Below are 20,325 nucleotides of genomic sequence, written 5' to 3'. Positions count from 1 at the left end.
CCATGTTTAAACAACATCTCCTACACTAATCAGTAAGGAATCAGCATTCCTAAAAATTATTGATATTCCACCTCTCTCTCCTTAAAACCTTGCTGCAATGCTTTGTAGAATCTTTAACAGGAAAGTTATCTTCTAATCTGAAAAGTACGTATTTGTGTATTGTGATCATCTCCCTTTCCATCATAACATTGACATCAGTATCTATAGCTTATTCAAGTTTCTCTCTCCTAAATAGTAGACCACTGTGATTTCCCCCAAATTATGTTAAGATAATTAAGATATACAGTGTTTTTCCTAGGTCTGTCAAAATAAAACCACAGAATATGTGACTTAATCAGGAGAGGTTTTTCTCACAGTTCTGGAGACTGAAGTGCAAGGTTAAGGTGTTAGCACGGTTAGTTTCCTCAGATGACCTTTTGCCTTGGCTTGACAATGGCACCATTTCGCTCTGTCTTTGTGTTGTCTTTCTTTCCTCTGCCTGTGCTGACTGCATCCTCATCTCCTCTGCTGTATGTGATTTTAGACTAGGGTGTACCTCAATAACCTCATTTAACATAAATTACCTCCTGAAAGACCCCTCCTCCAAATATTGTGATACTGTGAGGTAGTAAGGGTTGGAATTTTGAAGTATGAATTTTGGTATTGTGCTATTTCAGACCATAACATATGGAAATAATAAACGAAGAAATCCTTGCTGGATGTCAACCAGTCTGGCAAAGATTCAGACTTCTCTCTTTTTCTGCTATAAAAATAATCACTCAATTATAAACAGACCCAGAACATATCACGAGTAATGCATATTGAATTTAAATTAATTCTCCAGAATCCAGAAATTGAAAGATTGAATCATCTTGTGACAATCTATTGTGGTACTGCCACATGAGGGCAATGCATAGTGAATCCTCAGCCTCGTGGTTGGAATATGTACACATAATCATTTACACACCTAAAACTTCCAGTGTTCTCCAAAATAGAAGGAAATTATTCTCTCCCTATTATGTTCTTCATAACTTACTCTACTTTGATCTTATGTATGATTCTCCAACTCAACTCAAATTCTTTTTCCTTGGAATATATTATTTTCTGAAGTACCAAGAACCATTTTTCTCTCCTTTTCACATAGTTATAATGTCATTCATCTGTCAAGTTGCAGCCCTATAATATTTATCATATTTCCAATTGGGAATTATTTACTATCCAGTGTTTGCATATTCCAGTGTGATATAATTTGTATATACTTTCTCCACTTATCAGATCATACTTTTCAGAAGCTAAGTGTTATGGTTTGGATATGAGGTGTACCCCAAAAGCTCATATGTGAGACAATACAGAAAATTTCAGGGGAGAAATGATTGGGTTATAAGAGTCTTAGTCCAATCAGTGAATTAATCACTGGAGGGATTCACTGAAGTGGTAAGGTGTGGCTGGAGGTGATTGCAATTGGGGTGTGACTTTGGGGTTTATATTCTCTCTCTGCTTTCTGATCACTACGTGAGCTGCTTCCCTCTGCCACACTCTTGCGCCATGATGTTCTGCATCACCTCGAGCCCTGAGGAATGGAACCAGCCTTCTGTGGACTAAGACCTCTGAAACTGTGAGCCCTCAAGTAAACCTTTCCTCCTCTATAATGGTGCTGGTCAGGTCATTTAGTCACATCAAAATAGCTGACTAAAACACTAAGAAAAGCATACTCTATGCTCCACAAAAGCATTACTTTTATACATTTTGTTTAATAATACAGTACTAAGACACTGTATGTATTAGTAAATGTTTATAAGTAAATGCCGAATTTCTGAATATGTATTTCATGGTCTTCAAAACTGATAGCACAAACCACTAGATTATTTTTTCAAATAAAATGTGACATTAACCTTATCAACTGGAAAAAGAAAACCGAAGAAAGAATCGGCTGTGAGCAATCACTGCATTTGTGATACAGTTTCAAGTGTTGAATAGATTTTTTTTTTTTTTTTTTTTTTTTGGCGGTGCTGGGGATTGAACCCAGGGCCTTTGCACTCTACCAACTGAGTTTTTCCCCCAGCCCTTGAATAGATTTTAATATACCTATTCCTCAAATGGCACTCTGAGTGGAAGTCATATCACTATTATAATATTTTTTTCTGCTGAGGACATAGGTACAGAGAAGCTAATTATTTTCTTCAAATCACATAGTTATTAAGTAGTAGAGCTTGGATAGAGACACACAATATGACTTCAGAGTCTAGTCTGTGCTTTAACCATTATTTGAAATCCTTCTCCACTTTCCCAACTGATAGTTTGCAAAAGAGAACAGGAAAATGCAAGTATGAATGTTTAAGAGAACAGGAAAATGCAAGTATGAATGTTTGAACATCAGCTCTTCACTAAATATATATGACTCAATGTCTTAGATGAACCATTTAGGAATAAACCAAAGTAGAATTTAAAAATTATGTTTTGTCTTGTAATGAGGACATTTCAGCATGTGTTTCTTTTGGCAAGATGAGAAACTTCATAGAAACAAATGGAGCTGTGGGGAAAACTTAAATTCTGTGTAATTTACATTTCACTAGTGACCAAAAGTCAACTCTGCTTTCACCTCCTACTTACTTTTGTACAATGTTTGCTTTGTAATGCTTTCCCAGCAGTAAAAAGGGCTATTCAGTTATATTCTAAGAAACCTAAGTGCCTGGAAGAGTTTCAAATGTGCTCCCCAAGGTGTGTTTTCAGTACTGTTTTTTTTTTCCCCACAATGGACAATTTGGCATAATTACAGGAATTGTTTTTATGCAAGTCATCTTCAATAAATACATAAGTGAGTTTTATTCATTCACTTCCTTCACTACATTTCTAAGAAAATATATGTTCATTGCTTTCTAAGGCATAAAATGCTATAGTCTTTTAAAATGACTGCTTAGAGAACTTCTGAGTTGTAATTTATTTATGTATTTTATAAATAATTTTTAAATATAATAATAATGATAATAATAATTTAGGGTTGTGTACTATATCAAGTACTTTTTAAATAATTTTATCAGGAGTGCTATAAAGAAAATATTCTCTTGGGCTACTTGGGGCAATAGACTTACCAATATAGCACATTGGGGAATTAAGAGAAGTCTGATTTGTAATATTTTTCATGATATCTGATTTTAATATTTAATGGTGGGAACTGGGGTTGTGGCTCAATGGTAGTTACCTAGCACGTGTGAAGCACTGAGTTTGATCTTCAGCACCACATAAAATAAATGAATACAAAAATAAAGTTATTGTGCCCATCTACAACTAAAAAGAAAAGTAAAAAAAAAAAAAAAAGATTTAATGGTGAAGGCATCTATGCTAGAGATTGGAATGAATGAGCACAATTGACTGTAGTAAACAGCTACAAGGGCATACAGGCCAGTAAGGACAACACACATAAAAAATGGCATGTCGGATTTAGGAGCCAAGCTAATATGAACAAATAAAACTAAATAAGTGAATGAAGAGGCAGCAAAGGAAAAAGACAATACCAATGGAAAAGTTAAACCAGGAGAATTTGGTGAATCCAGGGGAAAAAAGGATTTTGAGAATTGTATTAGATCCCGAAGATACCACAAGGGGCAACCGAAACAGGAGAAGGTCAGGGTCCTTTAGAAATAGGAAGCCAAACAAGTAAATAAATATCAATACCTTCTTCAGTTATGGAGAGCAGGAGCCAGGCTCAGTTCATCATTACATCTGCTGTTTCTTGCACTGTGCATGCAGAGAAGGAGTTAAATGAATACTTGCAATGACAAATGGACAAATTCAGGAATAAATAGATGATCTGTTTTTCTGCTCAATATCCTTCATTGCAGGGCCCGTGTGATGAATTTGTCTTTAGGTGTAATGATGATAATGTTGAAAGAATAAAAATGTGAAGGCTGGTTAAACACCCTCAAATGGCACTACACTGTGAAATTCATCTTTATTTACATAGGCATCCTTCTAGAGCTTGGAGATTCACCTCTCACTGTAAAGTCCATATCATTCTCTCTGGATAGGAAAGATGCATCTCTCTTCCTAACCAAGCTAGTACACAGCCTCAGACTGAGAAGGGTGTGCATTTGAGGCTCAGATCTCCCCTCATCAATTGCAATCTGAGCATGTTCCATAACAGTAGTGTCATATCATCTCCTTTGTGGAACAAAGATGAGAATAATAATTCACAGACATATTGAAAAGAGTAAAACAACGTATTTCATGTAAATGTCATTTAGAATACTGTAGGCACTTAAAATATAGTACTCCTTTGGTATATAGTAAAAGATCAGTAATATTTTGAATTAATACTTATATGAAAGAATGATCAACAATTTTGACTTTATCAGATTATATATTTTAAACTGCTCTTCAAATTACAATTTATTTCCCAGGAAAATTATTATTACACATTTAGTAGATTCTCCGTATTTGCTGTTGTGCCCTGTATATAAATACTCAAAATACATTGGTTCCTATGTTAAAATGAATTGGAATCTAAAAATCAGGTATCTCTGCACCTAAATCTACAACTGAGACATAAGACTCAGAATTCTTAATTGGTTTTTAATAAAATGATAGTTTCAGAGAGTAAAGAAAACAATGTGTACTATTGTAACTAATTGTAGAGATTTTTGTCAATAATCACAAAACAGGATATGTTATAGCAGAAACAGTCTTTTAACAGAGAAATACTAAAGGGATTTCTTTGATTATTATTATACTTCTGTGGTGAAAATAAAATAAATCACCAAAATAAAATAAAATAAAACAAAATAAAACAACAAAATATATCCACCTATTTGTGGAAAAGAGAATAATTTCCATGTTCTTAAATATGAATGATGTATATGAATATGTGTGTTTGTGCATTTCTATTTATTACATTATGTAGATCCAATATATATAGCATTCTTTATATACCATTCAATATGAATAATTTAAAATATTTAATACAAAAATATACACACATATACACTCACCATTGTTTGGTCATTAGATGAGATACTGTGATAGAATTTGTAATTATTAATCCTTACCATAAGTTTATGAGCCTGGATCTACTGTCATCTCATCTTATAAATAAGCACACTAGGGCTGGGGATATAGCTCAGTTGGTAAAGTGCTTGCCTCGTAAGCACAAGGCCCTGGGTTCAATCCCCAGTAGTGCAAAAAAATAAAAATAAAAAAATAAATAAATAAGCACACTAAGAAAACAAGAGGTGATTTGAATAGACTTGCAGAGCTAGACAGAGGCAGAGTCAAGACATGAACTTAGTTCTTACTGGATACCAGTAGCTGTGCTAACCACTGTGCTATGATAATAGTCCAGAGGAAAACCCATACCTGGTGATCATTCATTCACTCAATTATTTCTTCTACAAGTATTTTTTGAAGATGTTATATATGTGAGTTACCATAGAAAATGCTGAAAATAAAAATTTCAACAGGGTATACAGTCTTCCTCCTTCATCAATATCACAGATTGACAAAGAAAATAAGAATATTAACAAAAATATAATGTGGGGTGAAACTTGATACGCTATTAGAAGTCCTTCAGGGAGTGCTAAGTTCTGGCTAAGTTCTGAAAACTTTCAGAAAATGCTTCAGAGAGGAAAGAGCATATACTATTCCTAAATGTGAGCAGGCACACACCAGATACCATTCCAAGAGCAAGTAGAATGATTCTACAGGCATTTTAGGAATCTGCTGTGTTAGCTTGCTAAAAACTTGGGACTGTGTTTAGATACTGACAAAGGAAGAGGCATTTAGGCTGTGGTGATGAATTCCAGAGACGGTGAGGTCAGGCACAAAAAGTGGAAAAAATGCAAGCCTAGGATATCAGCTTAATAAGTTACCGTGAAGCTCTAGTAACTTTGCTTTGAATTTAAAATCACTTTTCATTCCCACACCAAGGTCAGCGAACTAAAGCATCATCAGGATGCTGTTTTACCACATTCATCTCCTTCAAACTCAGAGGCTGACCTGCTTTATATCTCACTTAGAATGCCCTGCGATGTCTGAATTGCCTATTACACCATGAGAAGAAGATGTTCTCACTCAGAAATAATATAGAGCCATGCTTTGAGGGCTATTTTCAGAATTTGTTATCTTAGGGAACATGACAACCTAACAAAATTTGGTGACCAGAAAAAGAAGGGGAAAAAAATCACCCAAACCCTACAGAATATAAGCATGACAATAAGTGAACTAATTCTCTATAATTTGTTTATTATTGATTAGCTCAGTTACAATAGCATCTGCAGCACAATAGTCAGGTACTGAAATAGCCAAGAATTAAGAACCCTAATTAGAAGTACCGTTGAGTCAGCAGTGAACCCACAGGCCAAGGTAAGCTAATAACAAGAACATTTTATTAAGGCATAAGTCACACATTGACCTGCTTCCAACTATACCCAAAGCTAAAGGATGCACCAGCTAAAATCCTGACCAAGCAAGTCAAAGGGCCATCAGATGTCCTAAGCAGAGCTGATACTAAAAAGAAGCACTGTTTGAAAGAGCTGTCTCCAACGTTCTTTGTGGAAAGCTTCTTTAAGATGTTATCTCATATTAACCAACTGTCAGTCCACTTAATTCAAGATTCTTAATACAAATAACACTGCAGATAAATAAGAAAACACTGAGCAAAAAAGTCTTGGGGATATTTTATTTTTTGCAGAACCATGTGGAAGAATAGTCAAAAAAAGAAATGTAAAGGGATGGAAAGTAGGTGTCTGTAAGGAAATGTAAGAGGAATAAATAACAGCAGGAAAATGGAAAGAAGACAGATTTGCAATGTGAAAACTCTCGGTGGTACAAATGTGAGTTGTTAGTCTGTGGTGCCCTTAAGCAAATGTGTTTGCTGTTTACAATATTGCATTTGTTGATTCTATCAATGTTTAAAGTAAGCTTACTGTAAACGAGAAAAAAACATTTAAGAAACTTTTTTTCCTTAATAGTGTTATTTATTTATTATCTTTGTTGTTTCCTCTTTGAATATAATATCGATAAAAAAAATCTTGCTGGTAGAGCAAAACTGTAATATTGGTTTATTTTAAGTGAAGTCTGGATCATTCTGCCAGTTTTTCTGCATGGTCATATTGGTATGAGAAAACAAATTTTAAAGCCCAACCAGATTTGCTGATATTCAAGTAATATACTTCATCAGTTTTAAGAGTTCAAAAAATCTATAATTTCAGGCCCTAAACTGTATATAAATATATATGAATGTTATATATTTTTATCAAATTCTTAATGTAGATCTAACTGCAGATCTAACTGCATGTGTTTAATTATTTAGGGACTCATGTAAAATCATAGTTCTTATTATTCAACATGAAACATAGTTAAAATGATGATCCAGCAGGTCATTTAATTTATACATTAAAAGTAAAGGGCTTCTGTGTTTCACTAGTTCATGGTCAAAAAATTAATTAATGGCAAAATATGCTAAACAAAAGTATTTGGACTTGTATAATGTTCACATCAGTATCATTTTCTTTGTTGCTAATACAAAGTTTGCACTGAATACAAATTCCATAAGATTATGAGGACATGTTTTGTGCTGATTTTTTAGTGACAATTTTGCTCCTCTCTCTTCACATATATTCCATTGTTAAATTTTTCTATCATTTGCCCTCCCCAAATATTATATTTAAGGGATATTTTTAATCAATACACTCACACACACACACACACAGATATATATGTGTGTGTGTGTGTGTGTGTGTGTGTGTGTATATATATATACTGCATATATATATATAAACTGCATGTTTTCCAGCATTATTTTTTAAACTCTGAAGAATTCCTAATCAAAATCAAATGCCCTAATGGTTATATTGTACAAATACAACAACCACTTTATGATTGTACTGTTTTCAAAAAAAGGTTTATAAGAACATGTGCCATTTTTTTTAAAGGTGGATGACAGAAGGCAAGTGTCTGAAAGTTGAAAACAAGACAAAACAGAACAAACATCTGGTCCTTTTGACAGAAAAAAAAATCTGGAGAAAAATCATAAAGCTATTAAAAATCTTAGAGAAACAACATGTATCCCATTTGTATACAATAATAAAAAAAAATCTTAGAGTGAGCAGGTTACAGGCAATTTCTGGGAATACAGTCTCAGTCTATTCTGACAACTGCACAATTTGCTGGATGTGAGAATTTTAATTTTTATATTTACTTTTCTGGGTTATGACTCACAATACTATAAGGGAACAGAGACCCCACATAGTCATTTATTTGCAGGCAGCCCAAAGAAGCTGCATTTTTGCCAAACTGAAAATGGCAATCCAAGATGCAAACAAAGAAGCAAATGAATGAAGCAATATTATTGCACACTTGACTGCATACTGGTAAGTGAAGGACCATTTTCTTAGTTTTAATGTGTCTCATGCATACTATTCAGCCTCTTGTTTTCATTGCTAATACAAATGATTTGCTTTCCAGGTGTCTCCTACACAGTACTCAGATTCATAGCTGTGTTTTAGATATACTCAAAGTGGAGAAGAAACCAAAAGGAAGGGGATTCTAGATCTGTATGCTGGAATTGCCTGGAGGGCCAGAAATACACAAGTGCATTCCAAAGCTACACTTGAACTCAGGAGAAAAGTCATTGTGTTCTCAGGATGCCCTTGTGACTTCCTGTGAGGGTTCATTTTCAGTGTCAACTTAACAGAGCCATGTAAAGTCCAAACAAATAATAAAGTATTATTTCTTGATGTAACTGTAAGGGTGTTTCTAAAAGAGGTTAGCATTTGAATTGGCAGGCTGAGTGAAGAAGGTCTCTCTTCAACAGTGCAGGTAGTCATCATTCAATTCATCAAGGGACTAAATAGAACAGAAATGGGAAAAAGGTTGAATTCACTCTGCCTGACTGAAGGAGTTAGAAGATCAATTTTCTGCCCTTGGCAATCCCTATGCTTAATCTTCAGACTAGAACTAGCTTCCTAGTTCTCAGTTCTTCCAACTACACCGCTGACTTTCCTGGGTCTTCAGCTTGAAGATGACAAATCATGGAACTTCTCAGGCTCCATATTATAGGAATCAAGATCTTATAATCTTATATTTTCTGTCTGTTTGTCTTTCTGCATATGTGTATACATGCATGTATAAGTGTACACGTGCATGTTTTTTATCTACACATACACATTCACATATGTACTATATATGCATTATGTGTCATGTACATGCATTATGTCATCCGTATATGCATATGTATGACACATGTAATGCATACATGGAAAATGTAGAGATTTTATGGAAAATCACAAAATGATCTAGAACCACAATTGACTCACAGATGATAAACATTGACAGAATTTAAATATTTTTAAAATTTTGATCAGTACATCTAGGACTCTTCGTGTTATTTCCAAAATATTCTCTGGTATGTGTATATGTATGTGTATATATATGTGTGTTTCTTTTAATATAGGATTGCACCAGAATGCCATGTAACATTTGAAAAATATTTTCTCATAATTTACTCACATACATCTTTTTGAGTCTAAAGTTCCACAAAGTGCCAACATAATAATTGCAAATAATTTTGACAATTTATTAATAGTTGTGTCCTGCCTCAGACTATATCTCAAAGAGAGATGTCTTTTAAAGCAATAATAGCTATTGAAATATTGGCAATAATTTTAACTAGTATAATTAATTGAAATATTTTTAAAATAATATTTTAGAACTTAAATTGACCAAGTGTATATCATTATAATCAGACCTTATATGTGTGTTTTGTGTAATATAATCTTCAAAGAAATTAATGGCACTTTAAAGAAAGTTTTCTGATTAAATTATTTCTAAAGATAGCAAAATAAAAACATCTAAAATATATTTTCATAATTAATTTAGTAAGTTGTGTAGATATTAATAAATTATCTAAAAGTTTTACTTATACAGAATGTGAACACTCTGCTCAATTAAAGATTAAATTAAGCCACACTTCAGCTCAGGAGAAACTGTTCTCAAAATTCCGTTTTCTGTATATGCCTTACCTTTCTGTGTATACTTGTAACTTTGACATTACAGGAGAAGTGCATGGGGGAAGTTTATAAAGCAGTATGGGAGTGTAGATGCATCTTGGAGGAGTAAAACAGAAGAAGACAGGCTGCAGGACTCCCTCACAGGGGCCATCCTATGCTTTGTGGAATTTTCTGAGGCATGTACTACATGCACACGGACTACTCTTCCTACCTGCTGTTTTGTTATCCCTCACTTTCTCTACAAAGTTCTTAATGGTATTTGTATTATTTTATCCAGAGCAGTCAAATAATTTACCCATATGCAGAAAAGAGATGGGAAAAATTACATTTTTCTGGAAAGAATTTGGCCCAAAACTCACTATTCCTTAATTTGTCAAATAAAAGTGTCTATTGTCTGCATATTTTGGACTAGAACAGTAAATTATTCTGCCTCCAACAATTCTAGTAATTGTCACTACCCATTTGACTCTTCTAAACCCTCTAATTATAACATACACTGCAAATACACAATATTGATTTAAAAGTGAACCAATATCAACATTGGATTACCAAAAACAAGAGTCCCGATAAATGTCAAAATTTTAATATAAAAAATCAAATATGTGACTTTTAATTGCTTAAAATATAATCATGAATATCTCACATTATAGTAATGTAAAGTTTAAAATATTAAAGACAGATGCGTATATATATGTATACAAGTTTTTAAAAACACTATGAACAAAAAAAGGAATAAGTTAGGAAAAAGAAAGAGGAGAACAAGAAGAGGAGAAAGAATTACTAAAACCCAGAGCAGAAAGAACCTATCTTTAAAATAGTCTACAGAGCTGTTGAGGGTAGGATTCTCTCTTACGGTCTCAAATGCTTGTACTTAGACTTGACTCTGCCCTTTATCACTTTTAATGGCAAATTATCACAGCAGCTTAGATGCAACATGAAAACTAAGAACATCTTGAACTGGTATCTTATATTTGCATCAACAATCTCCTGAGCTGATGAATTCCTTCTTCAGATAACCATTGTCTCTTGAAGTGAAAGGTAAGAGACAAAAATAAAAAGGACACATTGCTTTGTTTTCTGATCTCTTCTCTGTGACTTGGTTTTCTCTTTCCTCATGTAACAGTTAGACTTTCTTCATTCCATGTGCCCAGTGATGATCAATTGTCCTGTAGACCTCCCATTTCTTCTGACAGATATTTCCACATGGAAATGCTAATGGACTGATAGCAGCTATTTTTTTTTAATTTCAAATTCCTGATACATAGAAGAGAGGAGTTCAATCAAGAATGACTCCAAGGGGAGGGACAGTGTCACACAGCAGAAGTACAGCAGCTGATAGCACTAAGTGCCCATAGGCACCAGGAATATGAAAACATTCCTGCATAATCCCTACACTGAGGAAGAACTGGGCTGTTTATAGTTTTGTAAATTGAAATATTAATACTTCTTTGTCAACATATGACCACTTCAGATCAACAAGAGGCAGATTTCAGTTGGTAAGAGACACTATTATATTTTATCTCTATTCTAAATGAGTACATTACAATAATTTCTCTATAGTGTATAGTCCTGACAAAGTCTAGAGAAAAAGATGTACTCTCTGAGATGTAGGAGAGAGCACCTCAGTAGATTAAACTAAGAGATCTCCCCAGTGAATGCCCTAGATGTTGCAATACATAAGAAGACAGGGGCATACCCAATAGTTAACAGCCATAATTTATTATGAGTGTTTTCTAGACTTTTTGGCCAGTCACCTATGCATGAAAGGGTTTATAAATTGGGTGTTGATTATTTTGGTCTAATATGTTGAAATCTTAGATTTTTGATGGGAGGTGACAGTTATTTGTTAATTGAATTTCCTTTTAATATAATTATAAAGTACACTATTTTTTTGCTAAAGTAATTTCCATCATTGTTATTAAAGAATTATGCATCTTGTTTTCTCTCAATTTCCTTCGATCTTATCTTCATTAAATTTTATATTGTTTCTCCTTGTTTAACACCTACATAGGTTCGTTGAAAATTTTTCATTTTACATTTTATACTTCTTTGTAATTACATTTAAATGATTTGCTACTAATTATAATTCACATGTTGATTTGGCAATAATTATATGATTATCTTCTGATAACTTCCATCTAATTTCCTTATTTATGAATGAACTAGCGATAGCTAGACTCAATTACCATTTGGAAATAATTTATTGATTTACATAGAAATATAATAAATGAGACTCAATTTCTAAATATAATCTTTATTGGCTTGGCAATTTCTATCTACAACTAAAAGTCAAATTTATTGAAATTTCTAAGTATTTTTAAGTGATTAGGAAAGCTATTGTAATATTATTTTATTTATACAATTTGATTTATACCCATCAGTTTAAATTCCCATGTTTTCTAACAGGCACATGTACTCCAAGTAAGACCAATATATTTCCTTCTTTTTATAACTGGAAAGTATCCAGCCCTTTAATTTCAGAGATTTGTTGTAGGCAGGAAACAGAAGAAGATAAAGTCATAAGCTCTCTTTAAAATTTGGGAAAATATGAGCCAATTAACAAGTTATTTCATATTCTGGGTAAAGATGGGTGGGGGAAGTTGGGGGTGGGCAACAGAAAGGGAATAAGATATTCAAGACAGAGGGAAAATAGAGGTGGGAAAGTGTGAAAATCTCAGAGACTAGAAAATTGAGAGAATATCCTGTACCAGAGGAAAACTGGGCATTGCTTTCTGTGTTAGTCACCTTTCCTTTGCTTTGACCAAAGTACCTGACACAAACAACTTGGTCCAGGAAAACTTTCTTAAGGCTCATGGTTTCAGAGTTTTCAGTCCCTGCTCAGCTGGTTCCATTACTTGATCTTGAGATGAGTCAAAAAATCATGGTGCAAGGACATGGCAGCTGAAGATAGGATGAAAGGCAGAGCTAAAAGTTAGAAGCTCATGGCAGCCAGAAATCAGAGAGAGAGAATGGGGGAAGGGCCTAAGAATAAGATTTAGTTTCCTAGGGCACTCCCCAAGTGCCCGCTTTCTCCAACTATGTCCCACCTACAGTTTCTACCATCTTCCAGTAGTTCATTTGGCTTCCAGTGGATTAATCCACTGACGAGGTTGGAACCCTAATGATCCAATTGCTTCCCAACAGCCTCACCTCTGGACATTGCTGCCTTAGAGACCAAATCTTCAATGTATAAGCTTTTGGGGGACATTCAAGATCCAAATCATAACATTGTCTTACATAACAATATCTGACAGGGACTCACTAAGCATGTAAATATTATAAATATTAAAGGATTTTCAGTCTACTCTAATGCACTGAATACATGTGCCTCCCTTAATTATGGAAATTATAGAAAATGTATAGTGTAAAATGTAATACTATCCTTCAACTTACAATGACAATTCTTGATGGAATACAGATGGGATCTAAACAGTTAAAGATCAAGCATAAGAAAATTTTAAGCTAAAGTGTACTGCAAAACATGGTTAGTGTGGGAATCTTACACCCTTAAGTAGTGTGGATAATAGAAACACAAGTGGGCTCAGGATTAAACACAAAGATATTTACTTCGGAAAGTAGCAGGCAACTCATCAAATGAACCCCTATGCATCTGTCCTTGACTCATAGGTCAAGTGGCAGCAATAAATCTGTCATTTTACTTTGTGTCCAGACCTCTGGGACTCTGGAATTTGTCATTAACCCAGGTAGTTGAAAGAAGCTGGGATAGTAAAGAAATTCTGGGTCCAGAAGTTTGTGTAGATATTTAACCCATGAAATGGTTTAACTTTCTCTTCCCTCAATAGTGAGATCAATAATATATGGATGTAATTATTATTATGTCATCTCTTGAATTACCGACAAACTTTTTTTCCATCACATATATTATTGAATGTATTTTTATTCTTGGTTTATATTAGTTCTTATGTATTTTACCTATTAATATCTGGATTTTCTTAATATTTTCAAGTTACTTTTAGTCTAACACTCATCCATTAATATTTATATTCAGCTTTCAAATTATAAAAATATTAATTTTAAAAATATTTTTAAACATTTTCCTTTAGCATTTTAAATTGTTTTCTATATAGATTGTAAAGAATTTCTGTGTACTCTAAGTATCAAATAAATGGTAATTTAAAATATCTCAGTCAGGCACAGTGGTGTACTCCTGTAATCTCAGTGACTCAGAAGGCTGAGGAGAGAGGATTGTAAGTTCAAGATCAGCCTCAACAATTTAGTGAGGCCCTAAGCAACTTAGTGATCTTAAAATAAAAAATAAAAAGGGCTGGGGATATGGCTCAGTGGTTAAATGCCTAGGTTCAATTCCTGGTACCAATAAATAATAAAATAAAATAAAATATCTTTTTCTTTCTAAATAATATCAATATAAGATTTAGGAGAATAGAGAGTAGTCATTGAAAATAATCCTACAAATATATTAATATAGAAGTAACTACATCATGTCACATCTATCTATACAATACCATGCTTTGATACAAGACAAAATTATAGATTCATAGGTGAGTAGACACACAAATGATATATAGTAGATAGATATGTTTTATGACTGACATGATCTTAATTCCAAGATATATTATCTAGTTGAATATTGGATAAATGATGGTTCTCTAGCTTTCTTTTTCTTGTACTGTGGATTGAATTTGGGGTTCTTTACTACTAAGATACATCCCCAGCCCTGTTTACTTACGTATTTGTTCATTTATTTATTTTTGAGGCAGGATCTCACTAAGTTGCTTAGGGTCTTGCTAAGTTGCTGAGATTGGCCTCAAACTTGCAATCTTCCTGTCTCAGTCTCAGCCTCCTGAGTCACTGGGATCACAGGTGTGTACCACCACACTCCCATACCCAGCAAATTTTTTCTTTTTTTCTTTTTCTTTTCTTTTCTTTTTTTTTTTTGTTAGAAGGAGGAGTTCGTTTGAACATGGCTGTCAGAAGCAATGTTTAAAAATTTTCAAAAGTGCATGATTTTCTAGGTTTATGAATGAGATCTTTCTTTACCATTGGTCTAAAAGTCTCATTTTTGTGTTGGTTTCTACTTTTCATCATTCCATTCTTTTTCAATTCTTTTGCATCCATAATTTAAATGTCAGGTTTTATTCTGGATTTTTTGTCTCTTCACAAAAGAAGAAAAACAAAACTGCCCTTTTGGCTTCAAATACCAACTATAAGCTTAAATTTTCAAATTGATATTTCTAGCACCAATATTTTTGAGGTTCCCCATAACTCTTTCAGTCTCTTTCACAGAACACTACTTATCAATGTCAAGTATTCTAGAATGTATATGAGACAAATTTATGGATGAGATGATTTTCAACAAGGTCCTCAACATTCTCAAAGCTGCAGGGCTAGTATAGTGTGAATTTCTTTTGTCCAAATTGAAAAATAGAGAGGTAGAGAAGATTTGCCAAATTCTGTGGCAAAGCTCATGCAACAAAAAAGACTCCCTGGCTCTAAGAGCAACTATGCCATTTATGTTATCACACTGGCAGGAAATTAAGGGAAAGAAAGCATCCAAACACAATTTCATTTTATCTTACTTTTTGATCTGATAAACAAATTTATTTTTATAAACCAAAAATCAATAAATATTTCTAAACAAAAATGCATTTCTTGCAAGCATTTGAAAGTTTTACCTATTTTCATTCTCATTAAAAATAGACAAGTTCTATCCTTATAAGAACTTCATATATGTCAACCTAATTTGACTAAAACAAAGAGAAAAAAATAAGTAAACTTTGGAAGTTTATTTAAAAAAAACAGAAATCATGAAATTCCATATAGGTATTGTCCTAAGGATTTCCAATAAGAAGCAGCATTTCAGAACTCACATTAACCTGAAATACATTTTAAAGAATCAATCATTGTCTAAACTCAACACCATTGACATAAAATTTTAAAATCCTAGGTATAATTCCAATTCAAAAATTTAGACAATAGCACCTCTGCAATGATTGAAATTCAATAGCACATATGTGGCTAACTTATTTCATCCCTAAGTAATTTTAGAACTGTTTGTGAAGTCCTCTGTGACAAGTGAACTGCATGCAAGTGTTATCTGTGGTCAATTAAGGAGCAGGTACTAGTAGAAGAGTATTTAGGTGACAAAGAAAAACAATTCTTGATAGCTGAGACATTTGTATGCAAGAGGTTATGACAAAAAGTGGAAGAATGTTTTTAAAATATCTCTATTATCAGCAAATGCCAGAATATTATTCTTTATGGCTGAATAATATTCCATTGTATATATATACCACAGTTTCTTTGTCCATTCATCTGTTGAAGGGCATCTAGGTTGGTTCCACAATCTAGCTATTGTGAATTGAGCTGCTATAACCTATAGAAATGAAAAGATATACTCCATCTGTGTAAAATGAATCAAAATGCAGTCTGTAAAAATTTTAAAAATTAATTTTAAAAAATATCTCTTTTAACCACAATGTTCTATGCTCTTTTGAAAATGATATCCTGTTAATGCCCAAATCTTTGATTACAGTCAGGGCTAAGGTAAGCAGAACCACCAGTAACGCTATATAAATTTTTGTTATAAGGCTTCTAATTTATGCACGTGTGGGAAGCTAGTTACAAAGTCACTGCAAAACAGTGTTCTTGCCAATATGGACACTTGAAAACTTCAGGGTAGACAGTTGGGGATGGAAGACTCATGTAATTTGGGGGAGAGCAAAGGCAAGATGGAATCTGTAATCATGGGCTGATGGAAATAAGAATGGTTTGTAACTCGTGCTCATTAATCTTCCATGTGTTGTAAGAAATCACCAAAAGTTTAGCGGCCTAGAAAACTTAAGTTTATTATCATACTATTCTGGAGTCAAAAATCTGAAAGTTTTTGATGGGATAACATCAAACTTTTGGCAGATAATTTCCTCTTGGAGTTTGAGTGGACAATCGTTTCCTTGCCTTTCTTAGCTTCTAGAGCCTGCCTGTGTTCCTTGACACATAGCTCTTTCCTCTATCACCAAAGTCAGAGGCATACCATATTTAAATTGTCACTTTGATTCTGATGCTCCTGACTCTCTCTTCTGAGTTTCCATGTGATGACATTAAGCCAAACTCATTAATTAAGATACATTTCCATCTCAAGATCATTAACTTAATCACATCTGTAAAGATTCTTTTCATATTTAAGGTAAAATCTATAGGTTTTGGTGTTAACACACAGACATGTTTTAGGGTTTATTAGTTCACTCACACAAAACATGTCAGTGCTTACTCCTTCATACTTAGCTTTTGTGTTGTCCTTCATGAGAAATAGATGCCAATTATAGAAGCGAATCACACACTGGCCTATATGTTGAAAAATCTCAAGGTAGGTCCTGGGTAAGGTGCCAAAGTTGCATATTCAGCTACTGCTCTAAGTAGATAGGGCAAGAAAGCAGATAAATAACAAGTGTAAACGACAAAAACTTCTGGTGACCCTGCTCCAACCTTTACAAAAGAAATGATAACGATGTCTCTGTTTCACTGATCACATGCAAAATTGTCTACTGTACCCTACTCTGACAAGGGAATTCTATAAAAATAATTAATCCTAGTGAAGGTGACACATTAAAAAGCCATCACAGTTGATAATGAGTATCCCAGGATACACTAAGTTGAGTATTATTAAAGCAGTCCTCTTGATCTCCTGATTCTTGTGGGATGGACTATTTTCATAACATAATTTCAGTTCTAATCTTTAGTCCATTTTCATCAATTTTTTTTTTTTAAATTTTACTATAACTGGGCAAATGGCAGTAATGCATTTTAGGTATTCAGTAGTACAAATACTCTTTGTTTCCCAATATTTAATTCATAACACTGTATTAGCAGTTTGCATTCCTTTAATCACACATTAGTAGGAATTCACATTTCTTGATAAAATGTGGCACACAGTTACTTAATGCCTGAGAACTATATTTGCTAATTGTTATAAACACAGAACTTACCATATGTTTTTTGAACATACTCAAGTTATTGTATAATTTAATATTGTATAATTTCTTCTTATTTCAAAATAAATCTTGTTGCCTAACTAATCTTGTTTCATAAGATGATATTGGAAATAATCAACTGCCTTGCTATATGTTGAAGAATGGAGATTTGGTGTTTTTTCTTTTTTTTTCTTCTGGTTATTTCTCTGAATGAAGCTGACATGATCTGATATTAATTCTAAGGTTTGGATTTGTACAAGTCCATTTGGTCTAAAGGAGAAAATAAGTTCAGCTGTGGTACAGCTTCAGTCAGGATCAGTAATTAGGTAAGTCTATTGCCCTTATTGAGTGTGCAGGATATTTGAGTGAGAAAAGCTGAGAGGTTAGAAATGAACACTAGCAATATACAGCAACCCTCAGGACTGTTGTTGGCAAGGACCTAATCTCCTTCCATTACACACACAAACGTAATGCCCAAGCTGAAGTGAACTCATGAATGGATGATAGTTGTAGAATGACTTCTTTTCCTTTGTTACCAAACAATCTTTTCATCATCATTCTCAACTCAAAATCTTCTGCTTTTAAACTATTCCTAAGCCACCTTCTCCAACCCCCAATTGTTCCATATTAATTCATAGAACTTTATCCATTAAACTATCACAATGCTTTTATGCCATATTAAAATAACATTACAACATCCACATCCATATGCACTTATAAAGATGTATTATTTCATAATGTTTAAGGATAGAGCCTCTGGAATCAAACAATAATGGTATAATAGCAGCTTTTTCATGTATAAACTGAAAATTTACCAAGCCTTTCTTAATTCTCTCATGTATAGAAGATAAAGAACATAAGTATTTGACCAAGTTGTGAGAATATAATAAAAAAGTGATTATCACAATGCTTAGCAATAATTCTCTAATCAACATGAGCTAGTGAGGCTCTCTTCACGGGGCGATCCAAGATGGCGGCCTAGAGGGGGACTGCACCCCCAGTCGCTCCAGAACCCAGGAGTTAAGAAGGGGAGGCATTGAGAGACTCGGACTGAAATAGAGCCACGGGTGAGTCTGCCCACTGGGTAAAGCTCGGCCCGGGTGACAGGTCCAGATAGAGGTGGCTTATCGGAGCCAGGCAGGGCAGCTAGAGTCATCCACAGGCAGCCCTGCGCACTCCGGCGGTGGACCCCACCCACACAGCCAGCTTCTCCAGGTTCTCGGAACAGAACTGGCCCGCTAGTGAGAGCCTTTCTGACCAGAACAAGCTCCGAGTCCCGGAGCCACTGCAGCGCAGCGTACTCTGGCAACGAACCAGCGGAGAGCCTCGATCCGCAAGCAGCCTCTGGGATCAGGGCAGGGCAGCCAGAGACCGCTTCAGGCGGCTCTGCCCATTCCGGCTGCAGGCTCTCTTCACGGGGCAATCCAAGATGGCGGCCTAGAGGGGGACTGCACCCCCAGTCGCTCCAGACCCAGGAGTTAAGAAGGGGAGGCATTGAGAGACTCGGACTGAAATAGAGCCACGGGTGAGTCTGCCCACTGGGTAAAGCTCAGCCTGGGTGGCAGGCCCAGATAGAGGTGGCTTATTGGAGCCGGGCAGGGCAGCTAGAGTCTTCCCAAAGTAGCCTTCCACACTCCGGCAGTGGGCTCCTCCCACACGGCCAGCTGCACGGTGCAGGCCCACAGTGAGAGCATTTCCGCACAGAGCCAGTTCCAAACCGTGGAACCAGTAGGGGGCTAGGGGCAGTTTTCTTCGGATGAGCTGCTTTATCAGATTCCTCCAAGACATCAGGCTACTGAAGGCTGGGAGGTGATACACTGGAAATCTACCGGGACACTATAAGCCAATAGCGGAAAACTGCAATATCTCAGGGTCCCACAACTGACCAATATGAGAAAACAAGGGAAGAAAATGTCCCAAACAAACCTAGATACTACATCAATAAAACCCAATGACAGCACAGCAGAAGAAATGTCAGAAAGGGAGTTCAGAATGTACGTAATTAAAACGATCAGGGAAGCTAATGAGGAGATGAAAGAGCAAATGCAGGCATTGAAGGAGGAGATGAAAGAGCAAATGCAGGCATTAAATGATCGCACCAACCAACAGTTAAAAGACCAAATACGGGAAGCAAGAGATCATTTCAATAAAGAGTTAGAGATACTGAAAAAAAAACCAAACTGAAATCCTTGAAATGAAAGAAACAATAAACCAAGTTAAAAACTCCATAGAAAGCATAACCAATAGGATAGAACACCTGGAAGACAGAACCTCAGACATTGAAGACAAATTAATCTTGAAAGCAAAGTTGGCCAAACAGAAAAGATGGTAAGAAATCATGAACAGAATCTACAAGAATTATGGGATATCATGAAAAGGCCAAATTTAAGAATTAT

Source organism: Sciurus carolinensis, chromosome 10 (genome assembly GCF_902686445.1).
Source record: "Sciurus carolinensis chromosome 10, mSciCar1.2, whole genome shotgun sequence".
NCBI classification, from domain to species: Eukaryota; Metazoa; Chordata; class Mammalia; order Rodentia; family Sciuridae; genus Sciurus; species Sciurus carolinensis.
The sequence above is the reverse complement of the archived record's forward strand: the minus strand, read 5'-3'. Positions refer to the sequence as shown.